Source organism: Orcinus orca, chromosome 4, assembly GCF_937001465.1.
Source record: "Orcinus orca chromosome 4, mOrcOrc1.1, whole genome shotgun sequence".
Classification (NCBI taxonomy): domain Eukaryota; kingdom Metazoa; phylum Chordata; class Mammalia; order Artiodactyla; family Delphinidae; genus Orcinus; species Orcinus orca.
Genome location: NC_064562.1, coordinates 135,380,790 through 135,406,145, shown reverse-complemented (window position 1 = coordinate 135,406,145; position 25,356 = coordinate 135,380,790).

Genomic DNA, 25,356 nt, shown 5'->3' with positions numbered 1-25,356 from the left:
TTCCTAATTTTATACTTGATAGGGTTTTTAAAAAGGAGCACTTACTGCTCTCTGGGGCCCTGTTATTGGTGTATATATTGAAAATGCATCTTCTGCAATTCTGTCTTTCTTATTAATGCCTCTAGAAAAAAACCATTAGTCTATTTGTTCCAACTAAACACTCATAGATTTGCCTACTGGTTGATGGCAGGAATAAAATAAAATTTACTTATATACATAGCCATATTTAAGAACTTAAATCCATATGTGAGAGTGCTGAAAACCAGATATCTTAGATTCACTGTGTAATTGGAATTTATAGATGAAATTTGAGTAAAACAGGAAAAAATGGCACTGAAAAGTCTTCAATCTTGTGGCTAGCCATGGCTTCAGAAAGACACAATGCAAAATTAAAACATGGGATCAGCCTTAGGTCTACCAGGTATAATATTGAATGGATGCTCCATTAAGTTAGAATTTCTGATAATAAATACTTTTTAGTATAAGTATGTACTGAATATTTCAGGAGATATACTAAAAACAAAAACTAAAACTCCTTGCTTATCTGAAATACAAATCAATTGGGCATCCATTCCATATTTTTATTTGCTAAATCTGGAAATCCTACTCATCCCACCAACCACTGATGTCTGAGTTAGGAGCTGGGACAGAGGGATAGAGTGGGAGAAGTTGCGAATTGGTTAGTAAGAGGAATGGATAATGAAATCCTAAAAATATTATTTTGGAAGATTACCATTCTATGGCTTGCTTCCTTTATCAGAATAGACAAAAGGCCTAAGGAATATCAAAACCTCCTAAAAAGAAATAACAGCTATATCATCATCAAAACTGTAGCCCCACAAAAGATATTAATAACTCAGAAATCTAATCATTCATTTTCAAAACATAGGAGGTGATATGTGTGAACTGTTTATAAAAACAGCTATTCTGGGGCTTCCCTGGGGGTGCAGCGGTTAAGAATCTGCCTGCCAATGCAGGGAACACGGGTTCGAGCCCTGGTCCGGGAAGATCCCACATGCTGTGGAGCAACGAAGCCCGTGCGCCACAACTGCTGAGCCTGCGCTCTAGAGCCTGCGAGCCACAACTACTGAAGCCCAAGAGCCTAGAGCCCATGCTCCATAGCAAAGAGAAGCCACCACAATGAGAAGCCCATGCACCACAACAAAGAGTAGCCCCTGCTCGTCGCAACTAGAGAACGCCCGCGCACAGCGATGAAGACCCAACGCAGTCAAAAATAAATAAATAAATTCATTAAAAACCCCCAGCTATGTAAAGTAGCTGTAAAGTTCTTTACATGTAAAGTTCTTCTTATCCCTCAATAAATGTATATAAATGTATAGCCTGTCATTTTATTTATTTTAAATTATTTATTATTAATGTTCCTAATTTTAGTGGGAACTTAGGGTTTTACTGTAACTTTTGCTTTATGAGTAGTCTCGAACATACTAAGAAAGTTCTATTGCTAATCCACCATGAATGTTTTCATTTGTTTGTTAATCAGAAACTTTGAGTTTTACTAAGTGCCTTTTCAGTGATGATACTTTTTTCCTCCTTTATTCTGTTGATGTAATGAATAGAATTAGTAGATTTCCTAATGTTTAATCAACCTTGTTTGCCTGGGTTCATATTCCAGCTTTGCTATTAACTACTTGCCACTAAAGTGCCACTAACTTTGGGTAAGTCACTTAACGTTTCTGTTTCCTCTTTTATAAAATGAGAATAATAGGGTTGTTGTGAAGTTTAGATGAGTTAATATATGTAAACTGCTTAGAGTGGCCTGGCATATAGAAAGCACTATATATGTTTTAGCTATTATTTCTATTCATAGGTGAGAATGAGCTATAATTGTGTATATGAGCGTGGGAATCTGCTACCTCCGTCAGGTTTGGTGTCAGGGTTATGTTCGTTCATAAAAATGAATCCAAGAGCTTTCCATTAATATCCAGGCTCTGAAACATTTAAAAATAACATAGGAAATTACCTATAGAGCCATCTGAGCTTAGGGACTTTACAAGCATTATGTCTGATTAACTTTTCCATTTCTTCCATGGCTATCGGTCTTTTGGGATTTTCTACCTTTTCTTTAATTAATTTCAGCACTTTGTTTTTCTGAGAAATCTATGTCTTCATATTTGTTGGCATAGGGGGTCTGCCTCACATACTGAAAGGCTGTGCACTGCAGTGTAGAAAGCACAGACTCTGTAGCCAGGCTGCCAGATGTGAATCCCAGCCTCTCACTTACCAGGTAGATGATATTGGGCTCATTTTTTTAACCTCTTCCCACTTGAGTTTCTTTACCTTAATATTGGGCTAAAAAGATACTTACCTCATAGGGTTGTTGTAAGATTTAAATCAGTTAATAAATGTAAAGTACTTAGAACAGTGCCTAGCATATGGCAAGTGATATGTTGTATTTGTTATTATTTGCCTATGATTTTTATAATTTCCTTTATACCTGTGATTATATTCCTTTTTAATTCCTGATATAGTATATTTCTCCTCATTTTACTGAACAATTTAGCAAATGCTTGTCTATTTTCTTGGTTTTTTCAAAGAGCCAGCTCTTGAATTTCATCTATTGGTTCTTTTTTATTAATTAATTTCTCAATTTATCTTCAGTAATTCTTCGTTCCTTTCTTATTTTTTTGTTCTTTTTTAGCTTTTTGTGTTCAGTCCTTAATTCATTTCATTGTTTCTTATATTCCACATATTTGTTCTTTTCTGTCTGGCTTACTTCACTTAGTATGATAATCTCTAGGTCCATCCATGTTGCTGCAAATGGCATTATTTCATTCTTTTATATGGTTAAATGGTATTCCATTGTATAGATATACCACATCTTTATCCACTCATCCGTAGATGGGCATTTAGTTTGCTTCCATGTCTTGGCTATTATAAATAGTGCTGCCATGAGTTTTCTCTGGATATATGCCCAGGAGTGGGATTGCTAGATCATATGGTAGCTCTGTTTTTAGTTTTTTAAAGAGCCTCCATACTGTTTTCCATAGTGGCTGCACCAATTTACACATCACTCTCTTTTAATTTACTGTTTCTCTCTCTCTCTCTCTCTTTTAGTGAATGGTATCACCATTCACCCTGTTACTTAGGCCACAAACATAGAGCCCCTCCTTAATTTTCCTCTTCCTCACCAGTTAACCCAGTCCATGTCACTGCCACCTTCCAAATACATCTTGAACCCAACCACTTCTCACTACCTCCACTATTCTCACAATGGTCCAAACCATGGTCAACCCCAGCCCAGGCCACTGCAATGGCACCCTAGCTGGTCTTCTTGCTTCCCCTGCTGCTTTCAGCTTCAAGTTTGTTTTCCATACTGACGGAGCTCTTTAAAAATATATATTGTAGTTCACTCATATGTGAAATATAAAAAACAAACAAGCAAAAACCAAAATAAATGACCAAACCACACCAGACAGAAACAGACACCTAGATATAGAGAACAGAGCAGTGGTCAGCAGAGGGGAAGAGGTGGGGGGGGGGAGGTGCAGTGGGTAATGGGGATCAACTGTATGGTGACAGATGGAAACTTTGGGTGGTGAGCATGCTATTGGGTGTACAGAAGTAGAAATGTTGTACACATGAAAGGTATGTAATGTTATAAACCAGTGTTACCTCAGTAAGAATAAATAATATTTAAAAATTAAATTAAATTAAAAAAAATACACGTCATATCACATTCCTCCCCACACCACATTCATCAATAGCTTCCTGTCACATTTAGAGTAACACCTGAGCTCCTCCAAGGGGCTATGAGCTGCCCTTTGTCCCCTCTCCAGCTGTCCTCCCCTTGTCCACTAGTGCTCACCGGGCACACTCGTCCAACTTGTCGCACTCAGGATGGCCACTGGCTGCTTCCTTCTTTTGATGTGCCCTCCCCGTGTAGGTGCATGACTTGCCCCTATGCATTGCTGGGTCCCTGCTCAGATGTTAACTCCTCAGAGACCCCTTCCTTGACCACCAGCCCTGTCTACTCACACTTGGTTTTATTTTTCTTCACTGAACTTATCTTCATGAATCTTTCCCATGCAAATATTTTTGGGCTTATTTGCTTATTGTTTGTGTTTCCTATGAGACTATAAGACCCCCTGAGGAACTTTGTTCACTGCTGTACTCTCAGCACCCAGAAGAGTGCTTGGCACACAGCACCCAAATATGCATGTAGTAGTGTGCAATTTTTGTTTTGATTTTTTTCTCTAATTCAAGAGTTATTTAGAAGATCATGGTATTGCTAAATTCTCTGTGATGTTTGCTTGTTAATTTTTTATTGTAAACTTCTAGTTTTACTATATTGTGATAGAGAATGTGACCTGTTTTGTTTGAGAAATTTATTGAACTATTTGACTCTTGTAAATGTTTCATGGACATTTGAGTAGAATGTATATCCTCTGTAGAGTTAAATATATTGGGTAAATCAAGCTTCTTAATGGTATTATTTAATAGTTCTATATTTTAAAATACTTTGGTTTACTTGGTCCATCAAAGTCTAAAAGAACTGTGTTAGTCTCCCACTACAGTTGTGATTTGTGTCAAATTTTCCTTTGGTCCTTTAACAAAAGTTTTGGGTTTATGTTCCACTTCTATGTTATTTGAATAAAAGCTAAATGCTATTGTAGTTTCTTTTTAGATTTTATGTCTTTGTCCCATTTAATGCATTTTCCCTTGAACTCTACTTTTTCCCACTTTATTATTGCCACCCTGCTCTCTTTTTTGTTTACATTTATTGATACTCTTTATCAATCAATTGACAATGTTTTGGAGTCTTTTAGTTATATCTCTTGCAAACAGTTCATATGGGATGTCTTTTTTTACTCAATCTGATAATCTTTGTTAATCAAGAAATTAGCCACTTTACAGTTGTTATAGAATTAATATGTTAAATCTGACTCTTGTCATCTTATTTGATGCCTTTTTTTTGGTATTCTCTCATTTCCTCCTTTTCTGAGTTTACCGTAATGATTCAATTCTTTTTCATGGACATTTTTCCCCTTCTTTTAATTTAGGAATTATACATCCTATTCTTTATCCTAATAGCAGTTATTTAAGATTGTCACTTGGCCAAGAAGAATTGTTAAAAATGGCAATTCTCTCAACAGAAAATGAGAGAGGCAAAACAATAGAGTTTTAAAATGTTATTGGTATGTTGACTTCCTTTAAAGCTAGAAAAATAAAATTGTGGAATTCTGGTTTTGGTGTAAATAAAATATTTAAACAAAATAATATTGTGAGTTTTGGGACTTCCCTGGTGGTCCAGTGGTTAAGAATCTGCCTTCCAATGCACAGGACACAGGTTCAATCCCTGCTCGGGGAAATACGATCTCACATGTCACAGGAAAACTAAGCCCATGCATCACAACTACTGAGCCTGTGAGCCACAACTACTGAGCCTGCACACTCTGGAGCCCACATGCCACAACTAGAGAGAAGCCTGTGTGCCGCAACTAGAGAAGCCCACACACCACAACAAAGGATCCCACATGCTGCAGCTAAGATTTGATGAAGCCAAATAAATAAAATATAATATAATAATATTGTGAGTTTTAATACACCTACTTTTCAATTTTTGATATTTTTTTCAAATACTTTGATGTTCTGGGGAAAAAAATTAACCATTAAAAACTGACAACACATAAAAGCATTTATATCAGGCCACACAGTTCTTTCGCCTCAGGCTCCAGTATGGTTTGGCATTGCCCTGATCTTCATTTAAAATTTTGATATTCTAAAACCATCACGGATTTTTTTTTTGTATTAACATTGATTTTTAAAAATTGCATTAGAACTTCCTTGGTGGCAGAGTGGTTAAGAATTAGCCTGCCAATGCAGGGGACATGGGTTCGATTCCTGGTCCAGGAAGATCCCACGTGTTGCAGAGCAACTAAGCCTGTGCACCACAACTACTGAGCCTGAGCTCTAGAGCCTGTGAGCTACAAGTACTGAGCCCCCATGCCACAACTACTGAAGCCCGCGTGCCCTAGAGCACACACACTGCAACTACTGAGCCCACGCGCTGCAACTAGTGAAGCCCACACACCACAACTACTGAAGCCTGCGTGCTCTAGGGCCACATGCCACAACTACTGAGCCCGCCTGCTGCAACTACTGAAGCCCACGTGCCTAGAGCCTGTGCTCCACAAGAAGAGAAGCCACGGCAATGAGAAGCCTGAGCACCACAACGAAGAGTAGCCCTTGTTCACTGCAACTAGAGAAAGCCCATGCGCAGCAACGAAGAGCCAATGCAGCCAAAAACAAAAACAAAAAAATTGCGTCAAAATAGTCTTTATTTTGTTACTGAGTTTTTTGGTGCCCCCTTAAACTCTGTGCCTGCAATGAGTGCTTCGCTTGCCTCACCCTAACCCCAGACCAGTTTCAGAATTAAGTATGGTGTTTACTGTTAGGTTTTGGCGGCTAATCTTTATCAGGTTAAGGGTGTTTCTTCATTTTATAAGAGTTTATTTCATAAATGGATGTTGGATTTGGCTTCTCTTGAAAAGTTTATATGAATTCCTCCTTTAATCCCTTCTGAAATGAGTTACATCAGTTCAAATCTTATCTAATGTTGAACCTTATTAGCATTCCTGGGACAAATGCTACTTGGCCTATTTTTTAAATTTAATTTAATTTTTTTTTGCGGTACACGGGCCTCTCACTGTTGTGGCCTCTCCCGTTGCGGAGCACAGGCTCTGGACGCGCAGGCTCAGCGGCCATGGCTCACGGGCCCAGCCACTCCGCGGCACGTGGGATCTTCCCGGACCGGGGCACGAACCCGCATCCCCTGCATCGGCAGGCGGACTCTCAACCACTGCGCCCCCAGGGAAGCCCTACTTGGCCTATTTTTAAGAGACAAAATTCCCATTTTTAATACTATGTATGATTTAGTTTATTAATATTTTTATATATTTTTATATTTATATCCATATAGGATATTTGCTTATTGTTTCTTTGATGGCTGTTTCTATAAGGATTATACCTCATAAAATGAGTTATGTGGCTTCCCACATCTATCTATGCTCTAAAACTGTTGGGTTAGAAAAGAACTATCTGTTTCTTAGGTGCCTGGTAGAAATGACCCACAAAATTGCCTGGGCCTGGTGCCACTGGTGGGAGAGCAGGGGAAGAGAGACTATTATTTCAATTTCTATTACTTAGGTCTTCTGTCTCTTCTTAAACTAAATTTAGAAATTTATATTTTCCTACTAAATTGTAGGAACTTCCCTTTTAGGTTTTTAAAATTATTGGCATAAAAGTATATGTGTTACTCTTTCATAATTAAAAATGTTTCCCTGTATCTGAAGTCCCTTCTCATTTTTGTTCTTCATGTTATTTCTCTCTTTTAGTTTCTTTTAATTATTATTAACTTTTAGTTTTGTTTCATTAATTTCCTCTTTTTGCATGTATTTGCATCTTGAGTTGAAAACATCATTCATTTATTTTATATATTACCTTTAATATTTAGAGCTTTTAGTTTTGTCCTGTTCTGAATCATTTGTGTTTTTCATTTTGATTTCCTTTTTCAGTTAATACTTATTTTAAAGTGTTTTTATTTTTTTATCTACAGATGTGAATTTTTTGAATATGTTTTTGTTATTAACCTCTGACCGTATTGCATTGTGGTCAGTAAATGTGGCCTATGTAGTATAAACTTTTGGAATTTGTTGATATTTCCTTTGTTAATACATGGGCAATTTGGGGGAATGCTCCAAGTGAGTTTGAAAAGAATGTGTATTCTTTCTTTGTTGGGTATCATGTTTTCTCCCTACCTGTCTCCTACATATCTACTAGAGCAAGTAGTCATCCAAACTGGGTCATCCAAATTCTCTATATTCTTATTTATATTTCGTTAACTTCATCTGTCCTTTTCTGAGAGAGTTCTGCAAGAATCTCATGGTGGGATTGTGGATATGTCTATTATTCCCTGTAACTTTATAAACTTTTACTTAATTTTGAAGCCATGTTGTTAGAGAAACATAAAAACTCACGGCTATTTTCTTATTGGCTAATTATGCTTTTTGCCAATATGAAACATCTCTCTCTCTCTTTTTTTTTTTTCCTCTTCTAAGGCTTTTCACATTGAATTCTACTATGTCTGACATGAATCCTACAACAGGTTTCTTTTAGTTAGTGTTTGTCTTTGTCACGGAAAATCAAGATTCTGGATTGTATTTTGAAATGTATATTAAAATGCAAAATGGTGCATATGTTAGAAAGGGAAAAAGAAGAATATATACTAATATTTGCTTGTATTTGCATTAAAAGTACTAAAAGAGTACACAGGAAAGCAGGGATGTGCTGACTACGCATTTTGGGCAAATGCTGAATGGCTGCATGTTAAGAATATCACCTTAATTTTTGCTGAAGCCAAATATCACCATCACAAAATGACTTCTGGGACGTAAGTATATGAAATATATTTGAATTTATGTTATAATTAAAATTTTATTATTAAAATTTGTCAGCCACATTTTACAAGTTTGACATTGTAATGCAGAGATAATAATTCTTTTTCAGCACTGTCAGCACCTATGGAAAACTATACTGGGCATTTTTAATACCAATTACTTTCATTCTTTCAACTGAAGTGAGTGGAGGAGCAAGAGGCTTTCTTGCCAGCTCTGGCAGTATAGGGTCCTGCTCATGGTGTTGTTGCCACTGTACTATTAAATTTGCCTTCCTCCCTAATAGCAACTAAAATGAAGACTTAGTTTGTCTTTGACTCCTGGACTCGGAGATTTGATCAATGGTGATGGTGCATTCTCAACGAAGCAGTGCCACAAAGTCTGTATACACACTTCAGATTATTACCCTTACTTACATTTTTTTAATTCTTAGTATAATTCACTTGAGGAAAATTTGTTATTAAATGTTGAATCTACAAAGGTAGCATTCGAACAACAAAATAGTCTTTTGAGATAATAAAATTGCCTCTGAATTTCCATTTCATATCAGTTTTCACTTTATATACACCAATTTCAGAAACCTCCCTGACCTACATGACATTGATATAGGTATTTGGTCACTCAACCTCTACAATACTGAGGCCCAAGCTACAGCTGAAAATCAAATGTTGGTTAAATACTGAAGCCCAAGGCAAACCTTGGTGCATCCTCATATAAAACTAATAAAAGTGGAACCTTGTATAAGTACTATCCATTAAATATTTTTAAATTAATAAAGTATTTTAAAAGTTTATCTGTCATTTATTCACTCTACTTATAAAAACAGGCTTTTATTTATTTTTTTAATGTTACTTATTTACTTTACCTGTCCCCCCCAAAAAGTATTGCCTTTATCTGTATTCTTAATCGTGAGAAGATCTGCACAGTCTTTATCATAATGGTTGTTAGTCCTAACACAAACAACGAGATACCAGTAGTGGGCTATTTATCACAAGATTAGTGACTAAAATTTATGCCTAAACTAGAATTCACAGTATTAGGTGAGCAAGCATGGTTTTCCATGACTAACATTCTAACAAGTCTGTTCCTATAGCAAACTACACTAATTTTCATGGTCTTAAGGTCATAGCTCAACCATTTTTGGGGTGATTAAAACAAACTGTTCAACATTATCAGAAAGCTATTTGCCTCTTGTAAATGGACTTAGATAGAAACTCAATTTTATGTTGGCAAGATATACACTAAGCATAAACCTGACAAGAAAGGATGTTCTCCTTAACTTGACTAATATTTATTTCGTAGTGCCCTTAAGATAAATGTTTTGAAATTATTTTCAATTTTTATATTTATTCATATTACAGTAGGCAATGGCTAGTTCAGCAATTTGCATTCATTTTCATACCATCTGTTAATAGTCTTCCTTACTTTCAAGGTTCTTCATTAAATTGCCATTTAGTCAAGAATGAAATAAAAATAAATGGTAATTATAATTTTCTATTTTCACAGCATGTGTTATCTATCTTATATCTTTATTTTCAAACTTTCCGAATTATTTTTATAAATATCTCTCTTATAAACAGCTTGTAGCTGGAGTTATTTCACAGAGTCTTAGAGTCTCTTTCTTTTAATAAGCTAGTTACATTCATATTGTGATTTACTGATTATGTTGCAAATCCTTTCTCCAATTTTTCTCCATGCTTTGTATTTACCATAATTTCTAGTTGGTTACTTCCCCCCACTTTCTTGCCTCTTATTGTATTTAGATTTCTCTGATCCAACATTTTGTTCCATGTATTTGAAATTTTGAGAAAAACTGAGACTATATCATATACATATGAAAGAATGAATTAGAGATCACATATTTTTAAAGCCTGATGATTAAAAAGATGAGTATCAGGATAGATATAACTGAAGAATGAATTAATGAGCTTAAGATCAAGACAAGAAATTCTCCCAGGATGTAGCAAAAGGATAAAAAGATGGTTAATCTGAACAAAAAGAAAAATGTTAAGACCTCTTTTGATTTTGTTATATATCAGGACAGGGAAGGGTTCCTCCTATAGTATAGTGAAGATCCAAATTTTCCAACTTTTGGTCTCGTTGAAATTCCAGAAGGACAGAAGAGGGAGACAATAGTCAAAGAAACAGTAGAAGAGAATTTCCAGAATGAAGGAAGACGTGTGCTTATGCTAAACGAACCCATCGAGTGCCAAGTAAGTTTTTTTTTTTTTAATTCCAAAACTAAGAAAAAACACTACCACCACCAAGAGCAAACTCTTTATATCCAGACATGCTATATTAAAATTTTAGAGTATCAACACATTAGAGAAAATCCTAACAACTTCCAAAGAGGAAATCTTAAAGAGGGACTAGAAGAAGACTGGTATCAGATTCCTCGTCAACAACATTAGATGGACGATGATAGTAAAACATTTTCTGAGGCTATTATTATCTTGATACAAAACCCAGATAAAATAGCATGAAAAAGGAAAATAAAGGCCAATTACATTTATGAACAAAGATGCAAAAAAATTGCAAGCAAAATACCACCAAATCAAATCAAAATAATATATTACAACCAAATTGAATTATCCCAGGAATGCAAGAATTATTTAACATTAAAAAAATCAATAAATGTAATTCACTATATTATTTTATTAAAGGAGCACCATTTGATTATTATAATAGATGAGAAAACTTTTAACAAATTGAAATAATGATTGAATATGTTAGCAAAATAGGAATAAAAGGAACTTCCTTAATCAGAAAAAAAAAAGCATAAAACAAAAACCTCTAAAAAACACTAACCTAAATGATAAAATGTTAGACATATAACTTCTAAAATCAGGAACAAGATAAACATGATTACCATCACTGCTTGTTCTCAACATTGTATTTTAGGTCAGTAGAACAAAAAAAGAAGTGAAAGATATTAGAAAGGTCTAAGAATGGAAAAAAATGTCCTATTCACAGAGATGAGTGGCTATGCAGAAAATCCCCCAAAATTTACATATTAAAATTAATAATAGCTTTTTAGAAAGGTGGCTGACAAAAAACTAGAATATACAAAAATTAATTGGATTTCTATATACCAGCAATACACAGAAAACATAATAATAAACAATTTTTTAAAACACACACCATTTGCAGTAGCAGCAAAAAATATAAGGTATCTAAGAATAAATATAAGGTATCTAAGAATAAATATAAGAACAGACGTGCAAGACCTTTTATAGAGAAAAATGTTAACTTTATCAAAATATATTAAGGAAAATCTTGGAATGGATTGTTAACAAAATTGTTAATTCCAATTTAATCTATAGATTCAGTGAGATTTCATTGAAAAGCTCAATAATTTTTTTTAAGGAACTCAATTATCTTATAGGCAACCACAAAGACCTAAAAATTAGCCAAGAGACTCCTGAGTAACAACACAGTAGGGGGAGTTGCCCCACCTGGTACCCAGATATATTATGAAGCAAAAGTAATGGGTTATGTGGGTAGGTGCAAGGAGAGCCAAGTTGACAACTGAAACAGCGTTAAAAGCCCAGAAACAGATTCACACCTTATAGAAACTTGAAATATGATATCACCGCATAGCATTGAGGAAAGGAAGGAATATTCAATAAATGCTGAGACAATAAGTAATCCATATGGAAAAAAGTGAAATAGAATTTTCTGTGTATTACACCATACCCAAAAGTCAACATGTATCCGAAGATACAAGACTGAATTTTTAGAAGAAAATAAAAGAGGATATCATTATGCTCTCAGAGTAGATTTTTTTTTAAAATAAGTTGTAAAAAGCATTAACCATCAAAGGTGAGACTGATAAATTTGACTATATTAACATTAAGAATTTCTCTTTATCAAAAAAATCATAGTTTGTTAAAAGCCATAAACTATATTTATACATATAAAGTTGTATGTGCATATGCAACATAACGAACAAAGGATTGATATCCAAAGACCTATTATAAATCACCATGAAAAAAAACAAGAGATCAAATAGAAGAACAGGGAAAAGACATGAACAGGCATTTCAAAAGAAGCAGAAACATGAAAACTACTAAAATATATGAAAAGATGTCCAATCTCTTGAGTAATAAAGGAAAATGAAAATTCAAACCATAAGAGATGTATTTTATATCCCCCAAATTAGGGAAAAATTAGAGTTCTGATAACACCAAGGTTGGAGAAAATGTGGAATAGTGAGAACTTTTATACACCACTGTAGAGGTCTTAATTGGAAAAATGTTGGTGTTATCTAAAGTTGCAGATCTGCATACTTCGTGAGCCACGAATGCCAGTAGTAGGTGTGTACCTAAGGGGGAAATCCCTTGCACATATACACCAGTAGACATATACAAAAATGTTTATAGCACCACTGTTACTAATAGATAAAAGAAAGAAAGAAAGAGAGTGGGGGAGGGGCAACCCAAATGTCCAGCAATAGAAGAATGTATAAATAAAGCGAGGCACAGTCACACAACAGGATATATTGCAAAGAGTGAAAAAAATCAATAAATTGCAACTCTGCAAAAACATAATGGTAAAAAAACAGTAAGTCACAGAAGACTACTTACGGCATAGTCCCACTCTAATAAAGTCCAAAAACAAGCAAAATTAAATAAAATGTTTAGAAATCAGCAGTTAGGATAAAACTGTGGGAAAATACAAGGGAATGGTAAACACGATGGAAATACTGACAAGGAGAGGGGAATGAGATTCAGGTGTGGCTAAAGAGGTAAGGGAGGTTAAGAGGCACAAACTTCCAGTTGCAAAATACAATGACTCATGGGTATGAAATGTACAGTGCGGGAATATAGTCGATAATTATGTAATCTTTGTATGGTAACGGATGGTAACTAGACTTAATCATGGCTATCATTCTGAAGTGTTTTTTTAATGGCTCTGAGGGAAAATGACACTGACCACAGAATTCTATACCCAAAGCAATCCTGTAAGTAAAGGTGAAATAATGACATTTTCAGACATGCAGACTCAGAAAACGTATCATTCACAGCACCTCCCTGGGAGAATTACTGGAATATGTTCTCCAGGAAGAAGTAAAGTGAAAAGAGAAGGGAGAATAATTGGGATGCGATAAGCAACGTGAGCAAAGTAAGAGGCCAGTATCAAGTATGACTAAGAGGGGATTAGGAAAATAAATTATCTGGGACAAAAATTTCAGGTGTGATCCATACAGTAGATGGAAGAGAGGAGCGAGGAAGGAAGTGAAGTAATAACTGGGGTAGGGGGAGAGGATATAAATGTAGATTCTAACTCCATGTGTGTTGAAAACACGATGAATAGAACAGGATCTACAACCTTATAAGTCACTGGAGGAAAAAAAAGTCAAAGGAAATTCAGTCTACCAAAGGCAGGAATGAAAAACTTGCAATGGCTTACAGTGACCTTTTTCTAAGAGCTCACTATCAACTTAATGATCTGTCCAGAGTTTTGCTGCTGAGTAATAATAATGATAAAAACAACAACCACACTAATAATAATGTTATTGACAAAAATCACAGTTATTTACTAAGTATATATTATTTCCCAAACATTGTACTAAGTGCTGCTATGTAGTCATGTTTTCACTTAATCCTTCCAATAACCCCACTGGCTAGATTATATTAGTATTACAATTTTTCAGACAAGAAAACCAGAGCACAAAGTTCAAGTTATTTGCCAAAGTTCTTGCAGCCAGGAAGAGGTGTGAGGTGTTCTAATCTGGGCCCATTTGACTCCTGAACCTGGATTCTTAACCATTTACGGTATGTCAAGGTAACTTTCAACTGAAAATCAGACTTTACATGTTCTAGCCTCTTCCCTTCTTCTGAGATACCATCAATTCACCATCTTACACTTGGATTATTCATCATTCTTTCTGTTGCCTTTCCAGTCTCTAGTTTTTTCTCCTTTATAACTCAGTTGGTATATCTAATTCTCAAAGTTAGATTAATCTTGTTAAAAATTTCATCATGTCGCTGCCCTTATAGTTTTGAACCAAGTCAGCCAGCTTTTCAAAAGCCTCTAAAAAATACAACCGCCCCAAAATCTTTTACACCACTATCTAATACAAACCCTCCTCACTAGATCAGTACCTTCACATTTCCCTAAGCACCTATTTCTGTGTTTGTTATTTTTGTTTTAACTTTTTATTTTATATTGAAGTACAGTTGATTAACTATGTTGTATTAGTTTCAAGGGTATAACAAAGTGATTCAGTTATACATATACATGTTTCTATTCTTTTTCAAATTTTTTTCCCAATTAGGTTGTCACAGAATATTGAGCAGAGTTCCCTGTGCTATACAGTAGTCTGTGTTTGTCATTTCTGGCAGGTTTCACCCCATCTTCCACCCCTCCATACCCACCCTGTGTACTTACCTCTTTTCCCTGCACCTTTACAGCTCATCCTGTTTTTCTGTTCTCTAAATTCCTACTGCATTTGTAAGCCATTCTGTTCATTACGCTTCTAATGGGTGAAAGTGGTAGACTAAATACATAGAATGGAGTCTTAGCATTTAATTAAACACCTTCATTTTACAGATGAATAAATGAAGACAGAAAACATCAGTGGTTTCCCAGGGTCTCCAGCTAGTTGGTAGTAAATAGAGCTCCTGATTTGATCTTGTGCTCTTTCCTTTACACATATGACTAACTGGTAATGTGGTTAAATACTGTATTGATTGGAATTATTACTCAGTATTAGATTCTGTTGGTTTTCCAAGCAACAGCTATTTCCCCCTTCTTTTATTTTGACTTAACTTTTTTCTTCTGGTGACAGCTTTCCCACACGATTTGGGTAAATAATCCTTATTGATTAAGCCAGTCAACATGGGGGTTCTACTCCTTTGCCAATGATTGGGTTGGGGTAGAATGTGACCCAATTCTGGCAAATGAACTGTGAGAGGAATCTGATGGGGATTCCTTCTGGGAAAGGCTTCAGATAAAGATTCACAGATAAACAGATAAAGATTCACAAGGATGAAGAAGGCTTTTTCTGCCTCTGGTGGGTAAGATGTACCTATTTGTCCATCTCTGATCATGAAGAAAGCTAGTGGACATTAGGGTAGCTAAGTAGAAAGAATGGGCTATACTACCTTAATTAAAGCAATAAATATCCTAATTGTTTAAGCCACCTTTCATTGAGTTTATTATGATTTGCAGCCAAAAGCTGCAGGAATGACCTTGGAGGTTCTCTTACAGCACTTCTCATCCGTTAGCAAATCATGTTGACTTCAGCTTTAAAAATATGCCCCAAATCCAGTACTTTTCATCACCACTGACACCCTGGTCCCAGCAACCATCATCTCTTGCAAAGACTATTTCAATAGTTTCCTGACGGCCTCTTCCACTGCTCCCCTTCAGTCAATTCACCACAATAGAGTGACTCTTGTAAAACATGTAAGATTATGTCAAGTGTCTCCTTAATATATTCTAGAGGCTTTCTATCTCACTTAGGATCAAATCCCAAATCCTTATTATGGCCTACAAGGCTGCATAGGATCTAGCCTTTAGCTGCCTCTTGGGTCTTTGATTCTCCGGAAGCTGCACAGGCCTTCTTGCGGGACCTTGGACACATCAAGTATTTAGTGCAGAGCCTTTGTACTGCTGTTTCCTCTGCCTGACACTGTCATCCCCAGACATCTGCATGCCTCATCACCCTCAGGCTTTGCTCAAATATCTCCTTGTCAATGAGGCCTTTCCTAAGTAGCCTATCTAAAGTAGCACAATCCTCCCCCCGGCCCTATCACACTCTATTCCCTTCATTTTTCTTTGTTGTGCTTACCAGCTCTTGACATATTATGAATTTGCTTATTTTTTTCTTGTCTAGAATGCAATTACAGTGTCAGAGCTGTAATGGCAGTGACCATCTATTTTATTCACTGCTCTATTCCCTTGAGTGCCTGGCACATAGTAGGCATTCAATAAATATTTACTGGATGAAAGAATTAATTAATGGAAGCACCTGCGTTTTATGCATTTTATATTTATTTTATATTAAAAAGTAGTTGGCAAAAAAAAAAAAAGTAGTTGGCAGTGGTATGCAATTTGTTAAAGGTTACATCAAGGTTACAATTAACGTGTGTGTTTTTCATTGCATGTATGTTATTCCTTGATAAGTCTAATCCTAAAAAAAGTAATGATGGCCCTAGAGAACTAATTTAATTTTGATGAATATTTGTTTTTTAGACTGTAATTAGGAAATTATTATTATTATTATGTAACTAAGATTCTATTATTTTAATGGCATATTATTCTCTATTAGTTTTACTTCACCCCATCTTTATAAACTATAAAAAAGGAACATGACAGCATTTTATATTCGTATATAGAAAAATAAGTTACATCATCATTTCTAGACTTCAAGAGCCTAGCATGGTGTGTCACACAGAGCTCAGTAATTGTGGACTTAAATCAAATGATAGTCCCCAGTAATTACAGCTTCCAGGAGCCTCTCTCCCCGTTCCTCATCCTAATGAGTCAGCAACAGAGTGTGTGGTTAGGAGGGGCTCTGGAGCCACAGCGCCAGGTCCAAGTCATAGCCAACCACTTGTGAACCTGCGTGACCCTGGAGAAATTACCTAACCTTTCTGGGAAACCTCAGTTTCCTTCTCGCAAGACTGAAATAGGATAGTCACTATCCTATCCTTTCAATGGGGACGCTGTAAGGAAAAAAGCAGCCAGTGCACAAGTCCTCGTGCACAGCGTGGGGCATAGGGTAAGCGCTAAAGGAACACGAGCTCCTATTACAATGGAGATTTCCCTTTTGTTCTTCTTCCTGCGGGTGCAGGATGAATATGAGTTAGGGACTTCCTAAGGGACACAGAAGGACTGAGACCTGGTGTTCCTTGTTAGGCAGGGAGCAGAGAAATGCTCCTTCAATGGAAGCAAGGAGAAATGGGGGAGGAGAGAGTAACCTTTGCTGCCTCCCTCAGGCCTTGTTCTCATTTTGTCCAAACAAATGCCTTGGATCTGGTTAGAGCTGCCAAAGTCCTCCCTGAAGAGCTTAACTACCATCAAGGGTGAGGCACGAAGGAACCAGCAGAGGGAAAACAACCCCAAACTTTTCTGTACACACATGCCCCACTCCCCAATTCTCAACCATACCTGTCATATTATTAAACAGACACTTTGAGCCTGGGAGACTGGTGTGAGGTTATTTGTGCATAGATCATCCTTGTCAGGACCACTCCAAGGGCAACATGTAAGATCACATCCCCAAGAACTCTCTCCTGACACCAAGGAGTCTAACCCCAAGACACATTAGACACAGGTCCTGCTTTAACCCAGGGCACCAGGGGAGAGAATTTTCCAGCCATTTTTAGAAAAACCATTTTGTCCCAGAACCCATTCACCATGAGGTCAGGAATTAGCAAGGAGCAGACTCCTAAAATCGTTAAGAGTTTCTTAATGGTTACAAAAGGGATATTTACATACACTGCTTAATTTTTCATTTCACGGGACAAAAAGCTGAAGAGTCCAGTCTGAAACCTGGCATCCATGATTGGGGTTCACCTGGGCCCAGAAAGGCCCTGGGGCTGTGTACCATCACACTTGCCGCCTCATGAATTTGTATCTCCCTCCTGTTAGCTTCATGTTTAATAACATCCTCCTGGTACAGCTATAGTAATACTGCTTTGTTTATTCTTGGCTTATTAAATGTGGTCCTGTACAGAATGCGGAATTATTGCATTTTGCTGGTTTGGAGCAGATTGACGGTGACAGAATGAGCTAAGGGGAATGTGAGAAGCAGTGACTGAAAGCTCAGAGTCCAAAATAAAATGGGGCAGATTCTAAGTTTACACTCGGGACCACTGAGAGCAGCTCTGCTCTTAGAGTCTAGTGCCCACATTCCTCAGTGCAGGCATTGGCTGGGATCACAGTCTATTATTGCAACAAGGCTAGAGAGTTTTAAAAAAAAATCTACTGTACCTTTTTTCCAGAGTTGAAACCATTTTTAGAAAGATTTTGCTCCTGAGTTTTGAATATATTTAGAATCACACGAAGGCCTTACATAGACCCTTTGGTTGTATTTAAAAAAAAAAAATCACTGGTGGGAGCCCACGGGAAGAGGTGGCACTGATAATTTACACTCACATAGAGCAGCATTTTGAAATAGTTTTCTCTTATGGGTTTTTTTTTCTTTTCTGTCTTTTGTTTTTAATATTTACATTTTTACACTTTGTTTTCTGTTTTTTTAATTTCAGATTCATTTTGAGGAGGAGGAAATTTTTCATTTTGTTTTGATGTCATGCTTTTTTTGAAGTGTACTTTACACTAGTTCTTTAGGAATGTTTGTAGTCCTTCATGATGAAACTTTCTGAGTACTATTAATAGAGAGGCAGTGAAGAAGAGTTACAGAGATGTTTATTTATTACACATCTCTTTTTATGTTTCAGCTTATGCAGATCATTTTTCAAAGTCATGTACACAGAAGCATTTTGCTTCATGAAAATTTTATCATAGGTACTATATATGTTTGAATAATATATATGGGATAATAGTTTTGTGATATTAGCTTAATTTTTACCATTTTGAGATATTCTCTCATTTTTAAGAAGATCATATTTTTATTGCCAAGTGTGTAAATATATGTATGTTTAGACAGGAAGGGAGGAGAATAGGAAGAAGGGAAGTATCATAGAGTAGAATATGCGTCAAAAAAAATCTGTTTCCTTCTGGGGCAGAGTCCTAGGGTTGCAGCATAAAAACCCAGGTAAGAAATGAATGCATGAGTTTCTAGGTCATGGGTCATGGACAGCTTTACAGAAATTTCCGTGCTTCACATGGCAACACAGCAGTAGAAATATTTCTGCATCCTCAAACTGTGATCTAGCTTCTGGTGGTCCTGAAAATTCTGCTGTACCTTTTTTTTCTGGGGAACAGGAAATGAAGAAATGGAGACATGAAGAAAGCATTTCAGTGGTGACCTGTATGTCCCAGATTGTGCTGTCTCCCATGTCTTGGCATTGTAAATGCCCCCAAACTGAGACCCCTCCATATGAAGGGAGGTGGGAAACAATGAGTTGACAAGGTAAAGGTGCTGCTATTCAAGTGGAATTAAGGGTTAAGATAGAAAGTTTAGTTGAATAATTGAAACTAAATACAAACTCTTGCACAATTGAATTTGTGGCCTGAGGTTTATATCCACTGGATGTACTTTGATTTTTTTTCAATAGATACGTTCTTAAAGTAATTTCTTTTAAAGCAGGTTTTATTTTAAATGCACATAGAGTTTAGAAAGTATGTTCCATGAGGGTAGGAACCACGTTTTTCTCATTCTACACTTTTCCTAGCATAAGAATAATGTCCAACACCTAACAGTGCTCAGTAGTTGTTAACTTAATGAATAAGCTAGATATTTAAAGAAGGAGTTTCATTAAAATGAATACATTTTGTGCAGAAAATAATCACTCTCAAATTTATTTAATTTTAATTCTCTGCACTGAGTTTTCTTGAAGAGATGCATGCTTAAATAAAGGAGTTTCAGACAACCTAGAAGAAATGTACAAATTCTTAGAAACTTACCAAGACTGAATCAGGAAGAAACAGAAAATCTGAACAGACCAATTACTAGTAAGGTCTGAACAGACCAATTACTGGAATCAGGAAGAAACAGAAAATCTGAACAGACCAATTCAGTAATCAAAATCTCCTAACAAAGAAAAGCTCAGGACCAAATGGCTTCACTGGTGAATTTTGCCAAGCATTTAAAGAAGAGTTAATGCCAATCCCTCTCAAACTCTTCCAAAAAAATCAAAAAGGAGGGACTACTCTCAAACTCATTTTACGAGATTGGCATTATCTTGATACCAAAACCAGAAAAGGACACTACTAGAAAAGAAAACTACAGGACGATACCCATGATGAATATAAATGCACATATTCTGAATAAAATATTATCAAATCAAGTTCAGCAGCACATTAAAAGGATCTTCACCAGGATCAAGTGAGACATATCCCTGGGATGCAAGGATGGGTCAACATATGCAAATCAATCAATACAATACATCATACTAATAGAATAAAAGAATCATATGATCATCTCAGTAGACACAGAAAAAGCATTAGACAAAATTCAACATCAATTTATGATAAAAACTTTTATCAAATTAAGCATAGAAAGAAAATATTTCATCATAATAAAGGCCATATATGACAAGCCCATAGCTAACATCATACTCAATAGTGAAAGATTGAAAGTGCCTACTCACACCAATCCTATTCAATATAGGACTGAAAGTCCTAGCTAAAGCAATAAGGCAAGAAAAAGAAATAAAAGGTATCAGAATTGGAAAGGAAAAAGTAAAACTGACTACATTTGAAGATGACATGATTTTATATATAGAAAAACCTAAACTCAACCAAAAAACTGTTAGATTTAATCAATTAATTCAATAAAGTTACAGGATACAAAATTAACATACAAAAATCAGTAGTAATTCTTTACACTAACAATGCATGTTCTGAAAAAGAAATTTAAAAAAATCAATACCATTTACCATAGCATCAAAAAAAAAAACTTAGTTATATATTTAAACAAAGAGGTGAAAGATCTCTACTCTGAAAATTACAAGACATTGAAGAAGGAAATCAACAACACAAATAAATGGAAAGTATCTTGTTCATGGATTGGAAGAATTAATATTGTTAAAATGTCAATATTACCAAAAGTCATCCAAAGATTCAATGCCACCTCTATCAAGATTCCAATGGTATTTTTTACAGAAGTGAAAAAGCAGTCCTAAAATTTATGTGGAAATACAAAAGACCACAAAGACCCTGAGTAGCCAAAGAAATCCTGAGAAAGAAGAAAGAAGGAGGTATCACACTACCTGATTTCAAGCTATACTATAAAGATACAGTCATCAAAACAGTATGTTACTGGCATAAAAATAGACAAATAAACCAATGGAACAGCATCAAGAGCCCAGAAATAAACCAAAGCATATACAGTTAACATATTTGACAGGGATCCAAGAATACTTAATGGAGAAAAGACAATCTCTTCAATAAATAGTGCTGGGATAATTGGATATTCACATGTAAAAGAATGAAAGTGGACCCCTGTCTTACAACATTCACAGAAATTAAACTCAAAATGGATTAAAGATTTAAATGTAAGACCTGAAACCATGAAACTCCTAGAAAAAAACACAGGAATAAACTCCTTGACATAAGCCTTGGAAATGATTTTTTGGATATGACACCTAAAGCATAAGTAACAAAATCAAAATTAAACAAGTGAGACTACATCAAACTAAAAACTTCTGCACAAGAAAAGAAACCATCAACAAAGTAAAAAAACAAAAACGAAAACAAAACACCTGTGGAATGGGAAAAAATATTTTCAAACCATATGTCTGATAAGAGGTTAATATCCAAAATATATTAAGAATCTAAGTCTTGGGACCACCCACAGAGCCACTGATACACACAGCTAAAAGGTAACAAGGTTAGGTTAGGAAAGTAAAAATTATCTCTTACTCGTCTTAAATGTGCTGCGACTTTAATCTTTTACATATTTTAAAATTCACCACACAACAGAGTTAAATCAGTAATACTGCCGTCTCAACAGCAACTCAATAATTAATTTTCTACGGCTGAGAGTAAACGTTAAACAATCAATTCTTATTTACATTCAGCTTTTCCAATAACAGGCTAATCTTAGAATGTCAGGACTTAGGGAGACTAGAGTAGCAATGAAAGGAGCAGATTCATAGCATCATGTAATGTCAGAATTGGGGGTGACCTTAGAGCTCATCTAGTACAACGTTCTCACCAACTCGAAAAAACCCAGGCCAGGAAAGGTGAAATGATTTGCATTAAGTCACAAAGGATGTTTGTGTTAATCTTCCAAAAATCAATAGAAGTGAAATTTCAATGTTTCTAGATTGAGGTTTCTCAATTTCAGCAAACTGACATTTTGGACTTGACCATTCTTTGTTGTGGGTGATATCCTGTGAATTGTAGAATGTTAGCAGGGAAGAAGAAAACAGCCACTCCAAAATATGTTCTTTGGCATAAGAATTATTTTGAGAGACAGCAGACACAGGAGAAACTATGAACACAGAGTAGATTACCTTTTTATTAAGGGTAACGTGTCTCCCTTTCTTGTGATAAATCACAAGAAACTCTTATCAATGGAAAAGGTACAGATTTAAATCTAACAAACCTTACTCTTATTTACCCTAGTTTCCTGGTCATCGCCCATAACAGTCCTCCCCCACACCCTTCTCTCTCTTTTGTCTTTTGCTGAAGATAGAATGTAAGCCTGAATTTAAGCTACCTCTGAAAGTTACTCATTTTTTTCCTGGGTATTTTCCATATATACATGAAATATACATGTTAATAAATTGTTTTTCTCTTGTTAGTCTGCCTTGTGGTATAGGGGCCCTAGAGAGAACCTATAAGGATAGAAGGAAAATTACTTTTTCCTTCCCTGTAGCAGCATTCCTGGCCTCTACGCACCAGATGTCAGTTGCCTCCCCACAAAGTCACGACAACCAAAAATGTCTCCAGTCATTGTTAAATTGCCTGTTGGAGAGGGGAGCAAAACTGTCTCCAGGGAGAACCAATGGACTTGACATTGTCTAAAAAGAAAAGTTCTGGGTCTTACTTCAAGATAATTAGTCAAAGGATGGTGTTAATTATATAAATGTTATGAGGTTCATAGATGTCTTTGCTACTAGAAATTTGTTCACTTTAGCTTTTATGCAACTGTAGCCCATACAGTGATGGACGTGATATAGTTAACTAGTCTCACCCTTGGGTTGTATTTTATCAGGGTATAAAGCATTGTTCTGGTGCTTCCCAAGGAATTAAATCTATTCTCAGCTTGGATCCCCACAAGAAAGTAAACCTTCTTGCATGAAGGAATATAAAACCCCTTCCCTGTATAGCTGCAATTCCAGGGCATGGAGTATGCTGATTGCAACAAAAAGAATACAGCTGACACATTGTCAGGGGAGAGTCTCAGATTAGAGAGATAGATATGGAGTCCTGCACATTATTTAGCCATTATTGAAGTAGGAAACTAGCATTTTACAGAGCACTTTGAAAGAAGCTAAAGACTTCTTTAGTTAACAAAAAGTCAGAACTCAAAGACTTCATTTTGAGAAGTCATAAGCAGAGGCTGTGAGCAGAGGTCTGAAGTAGAGGATAGCTCATTGTGGATACTGTGGGACATCTGAAGAAAAGGAACACACTCCAGATAAGGACAGCTCTACTCTTAGCTCTGGTGTCTAGTGGCTACCACCCACTGCTGAGTAAGGAGGTACCACCAGCTGCTTGCAGACCTTTCCATGCTTGTGTCACATCCCCTTGATCCACTTTTTTTTTTTTTTTTTTTTTTTTTTTTGCGGTATGCGGGCCTCTCACTGTTGTGGCCTCTCCCGCTGCAGAGCACAGGCTCCGGACGTGCAGGCTCAGCGGCCATAGGCTCACGGGCCCAGCCGCTCCGCGGCATGTGGGATCTTCCTATACCGGGGCACGAACCCGCATTCTCTGACATGGCAGGCGGACTCCCAACCACTGCGCCACCGGGGAAGCCCACCCTTGATCCACTTTTGATGTCAAGCAGCAGCTTCGGCAGACAGTTCACTTACTCTCCCTGTCATGTTCTGCCCCAGGGCCTTGTCCGTTGGAGGTGACGTCCTCTGCCCTCATGCAAGTACAAGCCCCAGAGGGTGGGGGCATTAGCGGCCTTACATGCAACCCTCAAGCAATATGGGACACAGAAGGTGGATAAATGTTCCAGTCTCCTGTCTTCAAGTGGAAAATTCCAGAAGACACTCTGCAGGCTTCCCAGTGGAATCAAGTCTCTTGTAGCTCGTAGCAGTGACCTCTACAACATGCTATCTATATAGGGTTTTCCTTTTTCCTTGTCTTATTCTCTTGATCCTCACTCCTGTTTCCTGGGATCTCTTCCCAAATAAACCACCTAGACCAGAGTTCTTGTCTCAGGCTCTGCTTTCAAAGGAACCCAGACTATAGACACCCACTGTATGGTATTCATATCATTGCAAATGTTTGAGTCCAAGTTAACTATATGGTCAAAGGTGTCTGGTTCTTACCCCAGAGTCTGAGTTCATTCATTCTCAACAGTCATTTTGTAATTCTCATATAGGGCTCAATTATAGATACAAATATCCTTCAGGTATTGTTGTGAGTTAGTACTCAGGCTGGGTGCCTCCTATATTATAGTTAGGATTGTGGCTAACAAAAATTATTTCAGTCTGTGTATACTACACATTAAAAAGTAATCTCTTTATATTAAGTAAGTTTTAAAGCCATAAACTAACTGAATTCCTAAATCCTTTAGCCCAAGAAGTCAAGATTTTTAGTACATAGCATATGATTGGGAGTAGCCTCTCAGATTATCCACCTTAGCCATCCTGGAAAAACTGGGGTCCATCTTAATGAGGGAAGTGACTTCCATGCTATCCCTTGAGAATTAAAAGGATATGAGAAAGTTAGACTGTCATTGAGGCTGCCTAACAACTTTAATTATTTTTCCCTAACTATTATATTTACATAATTTGAGTATTGTACAAAAAAATAAGTACAAATCTAGACAAGTACAAATTTCCAAATTCTTATAATTAACAACAGCCTGGAGGGCTGTGTGTGTGTGTGTGTGTGTGTGTGTGTGTGTGTCAGGAGAAGGGTGGTTGTAAAATTGCTGAGGAAGAGGATGCGGATGGTTGTAGCCTGTGATTTCCTGCCTCTTAGGAAAGTCTCTTAACTTTCAGGGTGATGGATGATGGGGAGAAAATGCACAGATGTCAAGCTCAATGCTTTGGGGACTCCTGGAGTAGACTGTATGACTACAGAAGTTATGTCAATAGAATTGTCTTCCATGGAGCCTTTAGATTTAAATCTCCAAGAACTCAGGACCACGTCTTGCCCTCTGTCTATATCCCATAGT